At 52.6% G+C, this 9265-nt stretch overlaps 1 long non-coding RNA gene across 1 annotated transcript; it reads left to right on the top strand.

Moving 5' to 3' along the window:
* The first annotated feature begins 2124 nt into the window (after positions 1-2124).
* On the top strand, positions 2125-3905 carry LOC134947485 (uncharacterized). Its single transcript, XR_010182573.1, has 2 exons — positions 2125-2515; positions 3460-3905. It is a non-coding gene; the product is annotated as an uncharacterized LOC134947485 (long non-coding RNA).
* Positions 3906-9265: the final 5360 nt, after the last annotated feature.

Genomic DNA, 9265 nt, shown 5'->3' with positions numbered 1-9265 from the left:
GCCTCAATCATGCAACGAATGGCCCTAGTGGACATTAAATTTGACTCATCGTCGTCGACACTGGTATCAGTATCCGTGTCGACATCTGTGTCTGCCATCTGAGGTAGCGGGCGCTTTAGAGCCCCTGATGGCCTTTGAGTCGTCTGGGCAGGCACGAGCTGAGAAGCCGGCTGTCCCGCATTTGGCATGTCGTAAAAAATTTTATGTAAGGAGTCGACACTTGCACGTAATTCCTTCCATAAATCCATCCACTCAGGTGTCTGCCCCGCAGGGGGTGACATCACATTTACAGGCATCTGCTCCGCCTCCACATAAGTCTCCTCATCAAACATGTCGACACAGCCGTACCGACACACCGCACACACACAGGGAATGCTCTTAAAGGAGACAGGACCCCACAAAAGCCCTTTGGGGAGACAGAGAGTATGCCAGCACACACCAGAGCGCTATAATAATGCAGGGACTAACTGAATTATGACCCTTTATAGCTGCTTATAGTATTAAACTGCGCCTAAATTTAGTGCCCTCCTCTCTTTTTTACCCTTTCTGTAGTGTAGACTGCAGGGGAGAGTCAGGGAGCTTCCTTCCAGCGGAACTGTGAGGGAAAAATGGCGCCAGTGTGCTGAGGGAGATGGCTCCGCCCCTTTTTCGGCTGACTTTTCTCCCGCTATTTTTTGTATTCTGGCAGGGGTAATTACCACATATATAGCCTCTGGGGCTATATATTGTGGTTATTTTGCCAGCCAAGGTGTTTTTATTGCTGCTCAGGGCGCCCCCCCCCCAGCGCCCTGCACCCTCAGTGACCGGAGTGTGAAGTGTGTAATGAGGAGCAATGGCGCACAGCTGCAGTGCTGTGCGCTACCTTGGTGAAGACTGAAGTCTTCTGCCGCCGATTTGCCGGACCATCTTCATGCTTCTGGCTCTGTAAGGGGGACGGCGGCGCGGCTCCGGGAACGAACACCAAGGACGGGTCCTGCGGTCGATCCCTCTGGAGCTAATGGTGTCCAGTAGCCTAAGAAGCCCAAGCTAGCTGCAAGCAGGTAGGTTCGCTTCTTCTCCCCTTAGTCCCTCGTTGCAGTGAGCCTGTTCCCAGCAGGTTTCACTGTAAAATAAAAAACCTAAATTAAACTTTCTTTCTAGGAGCTCAGGAGAGCCCCTAGTGTGCATCCAGCTCAGCCGGGCACAGAAATCTAACTGAGGTCTGGAGGAGGGGCATAGAGGGAGGAGCCAGTGCACACCAGATAGTACCAAATCTTTCTTATAGAGTGCCCAGTCTTCTGCGGAGCCCGTCTATTCCCCATGGTCCTTACGGAGTTCCCAGCATCCACTAGGACGTCAGAGAAAAGGGGAGTGTCCATGCTCCCTTTACCCATGGTCACGCCCCCTTTTCTAATTTGTACCGATTTTTATGTGTAAAATGTTGAAGGGTATGCTATGGTAGCTACACCATTGTATATAACACATGCAACTCATACTTACCGACTCTTCTGCTGCTCTCTCCGGGAGAGAGCAGCCAGGTCTGTTCAGCAGGGGGTGGGGAAGGGTAGTGACGAGGAAAGGGGGCGGAGCAGAGGCGGAACGGGGGCGTGGTCGAGGCGGGGTGGGTGTGTGGCAGAGGTATTTCGTCATTTAAGCCACGCCCCCACCGCATAATGCCGCTAATATAGGCATTATACTGTAGGGGGCGTGGCTATGATGACGCGATTCAACAAGAATCGCGTCATCGACTGCCCGGACCGCCCACTTTACTTACTAAGTGGGCAGCTGGGCAGGGGGGAGCGCAGGGATCGGGAGACTTGCCTGCTTTTCCGGGGGGCCGGGAGGGTCACCCGATTTTCGGGAGCCTCCCGGCCATTCCGGGAGAGTAGGCAAGTATGATGCAACTGTGACAGGGTAGGTGGCCCCTCTCAGCTCTGGGCCCCATAGCAGCTGCTTTCCCTGCACCTATGACAGCTATGCCCTTGTATATAACACATGCAACTGTGACAGGGAAGATGGGATCCTCTCAGCTTTGGGCCACATAGCAGCTGCACCCCCTGCACCTATGGTAGCTACGCCCTTGTATATAACACATGTAACTGTGACAGGGAAGGGGGCCCCTCTCAGCTCTGGGACCAATAGCAGCTGCACTTCCTGCACCTATGGCAGCTTCGCCCTTGTTCCACGGATACAAACTGCAGCTGTCCTGGTGCTATCATATTTTTTATTTATTTGTTTTACACTATTTTCACTTTCATTTTTAAGGAGTAAAGTTCTTTGGAGCTACCACTCCCCTTAGTATCCCATACAAGTATACTGCCAGCTCTCATGGATGCAACTCGGAGGTCTCACACTGGGACATGGCTGCTGTTTATGTTAATGCTGGTAGCACCCCTTCAGGATGTTGAGTGTCTGGAACCTGTCAGTCTGACCATAGCTGCTGCCTCTGCTGTTGCCCTGACCAGCTACGCGTCCCATCGTCTGTACTGCAGACTGACCCAGAGATGCGATGAGGAGAAGCCGTTCAGCACCGCAGGTGAGACCCTGCAGCCTAACTGCGCAACCAGATCACAGCATGGACCCTGTCTGGGGGCAGCAATAGTGGGGGCTGAGGAAGAAGATAGGGAACTGAGCTGGGTCTTTGTGATGGTTGGGAATTAAGAATAGAAAAGTTAATTAGCATTATTATTTTCCCACGTTCATGTTGCAGCAGCTGCAACACAGCTACAAATAAGACCCCAATATAACACATTTGTACACAAAGACTTTAATTTAGCTCCTGATAGGTGTAAAAGTAAAGTAGTTTCAGGACTGGAAAAATAAAATTATAAATGCACAGGTAACCACTGTGAGAATACAATGGTCACTGCTTCAAAACAAACATTCACCCATTTTCCACAGTGTATGAATTATGGACCTAAGTCTGACTGGACCGCTGCAGCGGCAGTGATCGCAGTCTGAAGCCCTTTGTGGAGTGCTTTCGCGCAGCGGGCGCACCCCGGGAGCCCAGTGAGATGCTAAAAGCATCACAGGACTGTGATCGCCTCTGCCTGATAGGCAGAGGCTCTCGCTGGGCGGGAGGAGGCATGCCAACGGCGTTAGAATGCTGTTGGCTGGGCGCAGTCTGGACAACGCAGGTGTGTCCAGCCCGTAGCGGGGGCTGCGTGACGTCACACGCAGCCGCTGCGACCTGGGATGAGGAGGGTAGCCGCCTGCCAGCACAGCTAGGCTACGCAGGCAGGGAGCTTCTCATCGGGTGCAAAAGCATCACCGACGTACAATGCTTTTGCACCTGTGCAGGGGGGGGCGGACTAGCCCTGTGCTGGGCGTCCCCCCGCGTGTCTGAGAAACTGATCATAGATGTGCTAAATTTAACACATCTACGATCAAATCTGAATTACCCCCTATATTAAATGTTACTTTCAAGGTATGGTAGAACTGATTTACTTACTGTGATCTCTCTACCTATACCACACCTAGCGGGTCTGAACTGCGCAGGCCCCGCCAGCGACGGGGAGCACCGGACTGCGATGGGGTGGACGATGAAAGCGATCGCACCGGCGATGGAAAGAAGATTGGCAGGAGGAGGCCGTTTGTGGGTGTCAACTGACCGTTTCCAGGGAGTGTCCGTGAAAACGCAGGCGTGTCAAGGCGTTTTGAAGGGAGGGTTCCTGACGTCAGCTCTCTGCACAAGCGATCGCACCCCTGCACAGCGACTACCCCCTCCCCCTGTAGGTGGTGACTATCTGATCGCAGGGATGTAAGAACCACACCCTAGTGATCAGGTTTGAATTAGGCCCCTTGTTCTAACAGACATGTATAATGCTTCATTTACATCATGCCCGCTGGACTTTGATCAGGATACAGTAGATAACAGCGGCACACGGAATAAACTACAGACACAGGAATTGCTTCAATAACCAACATTTCAATGTCTCTGCATTTTGTTATACGTCACAAATACACAATTCTTACCTTGTATTCCACAGCAGTGCACATTCAGTCATCAGTATTAGAAACAGATGGACGGTGTCTTAACAGATATATAGAGATAGAGATACGGTTAAGATGCCAGCTGTTGGGATCCGGCAGTTGGCATACTGATGCCGGAATACTGACACCCGTCAAAATGCTGATGGCAGAACCCCAACATGTTCAGGAGACCGACGCCAGAATCCCGACAGCCGGCATCCTGACTGTAAGCAGTGCTTAAAGTGGTCCTAGAGAGGTGGTGGAACTCACCCCCCCCCCCCCCCCTGGCGCCCATGCAATAAAAGTATTGCGCGCGCCCCCCAAAAGGGGCATGGTCTCAAACCGAAAGGGGCGTGGTCACACAATAGTAATAATGCCCACAGTAGTAGCACCCCTAATACACATAATGCCCACAGTAGTAGCACCCCGTAATACACAATGCCCACAGCAGTAGCGCCCCTTTTACAATGACCACAGTAGTAGTGCTGCTTATGCAATGTCCACTGTACTGGTAGTGCTCCTTATATAGAGCCCATAGTAGTGGTGCCCCTTATGCAATGCCCCCAGTAGTAGTGCCCCTTATGTCGCCAGTAGTGATGCTACTTATGAAGTGCCCCCTTTACAATGCCCTCATTAGTAGTGCCCCCATTAGTAATGCCCTTAATGGTAATGGCCCTGTGTAGTATTGCCTCCAGTAGTAATGATGCCTGTAGTAATGCCCCCAGTCATTTAGCCCCCTGTAGTTTAGCCCAGTAGTTATGCCCCCAGTAGTTTAGCCCCCAGTAGTAATGCCCCTGCAGTTATGACCCTCACTTTAGTTTAGCCTCCCAGTGGTAATGCCCCTAGTAGATTAGCCCCTGTAGTTTAGTCCTCATGTAGTTTGCCCCATGTAGTTTAGCCCCCAGCGGTAATTCCCCTTGTAGTTTAGCCCCTGCAGTTATGCCCCCAGTAGTTTAGCCCCCCAGTAGTAATGCCCCCAGTAGTTTGGCCCCATGTAGTTTGCCCCAAGTAGGAATGCCCCCTGTAGTTTAGCCCCTGCAGTTATGCCCCCTGTAGTTTAGCCCCCCAGTAGTAATGCCCCCAGTAGTTTAGCCCCATGTAGTTTGCCCCAAGTAGGAATGCCCCCAGTAGTTTAGCCCCTGTAGTTATGCCCCCCTGTAGTTTGCCCCCTTGTAGTTTAGCCCCCTGTAGTTATGCCCCCAGTAGTAATGTGCCCCTGTAGTTATGCCCCCAGTAGCAATGCACCCCTGTAGTTTGCCCCCTTGTAGTTTGCCCCCAGTAGTTAGCCCCATGTAGCTTACCCCCAGTAGTTTGCCCCCTGTAGCTTGCCCCAAAGTAGTATTGCCCCCTTGTAGTTTAGCCCCGCTGTAGTAATGCCCATGTAGTTTGCCCCCAGTAGTAATGCCCCTGCAGTTATGCCCCCAGTAGTAATGCACCCCTGTAGTTAGCCCCATGTAGCTTGCCCCAAGTAGTAATGCCCTCTGTAGTTTGTCCCCTTGTAGATTAGCCCCCTGTAGTAATGCCCCCCTGTAGTTTAGTCCCCAAATAGTAATGCCCCCAGTAGTTTAGCCCCTGTAGTTATGCCCCCAGTAGTGTGCCCCAAGTAGTAATGCCCCAGTCGTAATGCGCCCCTGTAGTTTGCCCCCAGTAGTTTACCCCTTGTAGTTTGCCCCCTGTAGCTTGACATGCCTTAAAAAAAAAAAAGCACCATACTTACTAAGCCCAGCTCCCGCGTCCGACCACTGTGATCCTCCCGGCGTCCGCCTCCCTGCACTATGAGAGAGATGTCACGACGTCTCTCTCATAGCGCACACTAGAGACGGAAGCAGTAGCTCAGTACTGAGCTCCTGCCGCCGGGCTTCCACTGTGCGGGGAGAGCCGGTCGCCGCTGATAACAGCGGGCGCCCGGCATCTCCCTGCGGCACCGGCACACATCGGGTAAGGTGATCCGGAGGAGGCGGAACTGCGTTCCGTCTTCAAGTGTAACTGACGGAACGCAATTCCGCCCCGTTCTGGCTCACTTTAACCCCTGACCGTAAGTATAGCAGTAGGATTAGGGCGGCGGGGGGGAGGGTTGTTTTAGGCACCACCTGGGGGGGTTAGGGTAAGGCAGTGTGTGTGTGGGGATGGGGGGGGGGGGGGGGGGTTGCGCTGTGGGGAAGAGGGGTGGCGGTGAGGGTTAGGCACCACCGGGGGAGGTTAGTTTTAGGCACTAAGGGGAGTTAGGGTTACGCTGCGGGGAGGGGGGGGGGTAAGGGATAGGTACCACCAGGGAAGGTTAGGCACTAAGGGGGAGGGTTAGGGTTAGGCTTCGGGGGAAGGAGGGGGTTAGGTTTAGACACCACCGGGGGGGAGGATAGGGTTATGCTGTGGGGAAGGGGAGGTTAGGGTTACACTGCGGGGAGAGTAAGGGTAAGGTACCACCAGGGGAGGTTAGGTTTAGGCACTTAGGGGGAGAGTTAGGGTTAGGCTGCGGGAGGGGGGAGTTGGGTTACGCTGCGGGGAGGGGGAGTAAGGGTTAGGTACCACCAGGGGAGGTTAGGTAGAGGCACTAAGGGGGAGGGTTAGGGTTAGGCTGCGGGGAAGGGGGGGTTAGGATTAGACACCACCGAGGGGAGGATAGGGTTAGGAAGTAAGGGGGGAAGGTTAGGGTTATGCTGCAGAAAGGGTGGGTTAGGGGGTAGTGGACAGGGGGGAACACACTTCCCTCGCCGCTGTCGGGATTTCACAGATCAGGATTCCGGCATCCCGCACGGCAGTCAATCATACTGAACCCAATATATAAGTACATATAAAATCTATGCAAAGAGTCACTACTCACCAAAAACAATAAAAACTATAGAAATACACCAAAGCTAATATACTATGTACAAAAACAAACTCAAATGATCTGCAACAAATAATCTCCTGCTAAAGTGTCAGAAATCGTATCATTTGAAATGTCTACAACATCAGCAGATTCACTTCAAATTCAATGATGTAAATAAAATACTATGGGGGGGGGTAAAAGTACAATTAGCCGCATGTTCCGCGCCCCTTGCGCATGGGTTAATGTTCCACGCATTTCGCAGGATATTTTCATGGAGAGTGCTCCAGATTCCCTTGCAATTCAATTAGAAGCAGAAAGTCGCAGACGTCACCTGGTAAGGGGATGAAAGTGGGAAAGCAGACAGATCTAGCGGATGTAAGCATATTGCGCGTGCACGAAAGAAAGAAACCAACCACTGCACATGCGCCAGATCACACTTACACTGACAGCGGATTCTACTGTCTGCTGACGGACCACGCTTTCCTAAAAGTGGTTTTCTGCATGATAACTGGGCAGTGCCCGATTTTGTGAGACTGTCGTGGGCGGGTAATCCAACTTCCATGTGTTATCGCAGCCTTTGGATGGAAACAGGATGTCTGTTTCTGACGGATCTTTTGTATTTAGGATGGTCCACAGACCAAGGCCGGCCGGGCCATTAGGCAAAGTATGCATACGCGTACGCGACAGGTCTGTAAGACCGTCATCTCCCACTGCGGTCAGATCATCTGCGACACTGCTGCCTCCCGGCTCCCAGGCCCCGCTGACCACATGAAGGTGCTGCTTAGGGAGGTCAATCCCATGCAGTTTTTTCAATCCCGGGATTTGGGATTGAAAAACAATCAATCCCGGGATTCCTGGGATTGGGTTAGTGTAAAAAAAATTAATTAATGCCCCCCCCCCCCATTGAACAGCCCCCAAAGTGACTCACTCTCCTCTCTGCGTGGCTAGGCAGGCGGCAAGGTTGGCTACTGGTGCAGGCGGTCCGGCCAGTAACGTGGCTTGCAGTTGGGTGCGGCCGGTCCAGCCAGCGGCACAGCTTGTGGCTGCGTAGCGTGACTTCTTACAACAGGTCGCGCTGCAAGCAGGCGTGCAGCTGGGGGCAGGGGGAGCCGGGCAGCATCTGAGCTATATGCTGGAATTAACAAAAAAAGCATTATCTGGCTAATGCCGAAAACCCAGGATTGGAAGCTACAATCCCAGTATTCAATACCGGACAATTTTAGGCCATAAGTGGCCACCCTAGTGCCGCTCCAGGTGGATACCTGTAGCGGAGAGGTACTTTCGTCCGCGGGAGAAGGGGGGTTGCTGCTGTTGCTCGCACTGTGCCCGGGACCCGCATACACAGTAACCCCTCCACTGCCATGCTCCATTTATTTAGATGTACAGGAACAGAAAGCTCCCTGACACTATCTCTCTGTCACTCCTACCTCCCCAGTGACCCACTATCTCCACGTCACCCCTGCCTCTCCAGTCACCCACTATCTCCATATCATCCCTACCTCCCCAGTCACCTACTATCTCCATGTCACCCCTGCCTTCCGAGTCACCCACTATTTCCTTGTCACCTACTATCTCCCCAGTTACCTACTATCTCCCTGTCAACCCTGCCTCCCAGTCACCCACTATATACCTGTCACCCCTGCCTCCCCAGTCACCCACTATCTCCCAGTCATCTCTGCCTCCCCAGTCACCCACTATCTCCCTGTAACCTGGGGGTACTATTGTGTGGCCACGCTACTTCCTTGTGAGACCACACCCCTTTGGCGCACACTGTCCCTTTAAGAATTTGATCCCATTAAGGAGCACCAAAATCTAAATTCGCTTACCCAAAAAATTAAGCTTGGGCCGGCCCTGCCATAAACGGATACCCAGTGGGTGGGACAGACTTCCGCTTTCGATTGCAGGGATTTTCTGCACACTTTGATAGATTCTCGCACTAGTATATGAAAGTAAGTAGACTGCCACGTCAGACCCTAAATCTGCAGTGTACGACCTATATGAAGTACATGGGGATATCATCCTGAACCTTTAAAAAAAGGGGCAAATTAGGTGGCAGGACAGCAACGCAGCAGTGCACCCTGTGCCGGCCCCGCCCCCTAAACCCATGACATTATAACATCACGCCTAGGGGGGCAGGGCTGCTGGCACTGGGAAGTAGAGGACTGCGTGCAGCTTCTGTGATAGCACTCGCAGCCCCATCTGCTGCGGCATTTGGGTGGCGGCATCCAGCACCGTTCTTCAAAATGGGAGGCCCTGTTTTGAAGGCGTGATGGGTCCAGGGTCTGTGTCATCAGACGTAGACTTACTGGACCCAGGTGTACGGATCCAACGGCCAGCCTGAGTAAGCTTCAACTTACGCAGGCTGATCGGTGCCTAATAAATCCGTGGTCGCGATGGTGATCTCAGGCCGGGTCCTCAGACACAGCATTTGGATCTTACAAGTGCAATCTCTATCTCTTAGACGCCTCCTGCTGCATTTTCATTTTAATTACGTGCAATTCCATA

The sequence above is a fragment of the Pseudophryne corroboree genome, chromosome 8 (assembly GCF_028390025.1).
Source record: "Pseudophryne corroboree isolate aPseCor3 chromosome 8, aPseCor3.hap2, whole genome shotgun sequence".
NCBI lineage: Eukaryota > Metazoa > Chordata > Amphibia > Anura > Myobatrachidae > Pseudophryne > Pseudophryne corroboree.
This window is presented reverse-complemented; position numbering and strand designations above follow the sequence as displayed.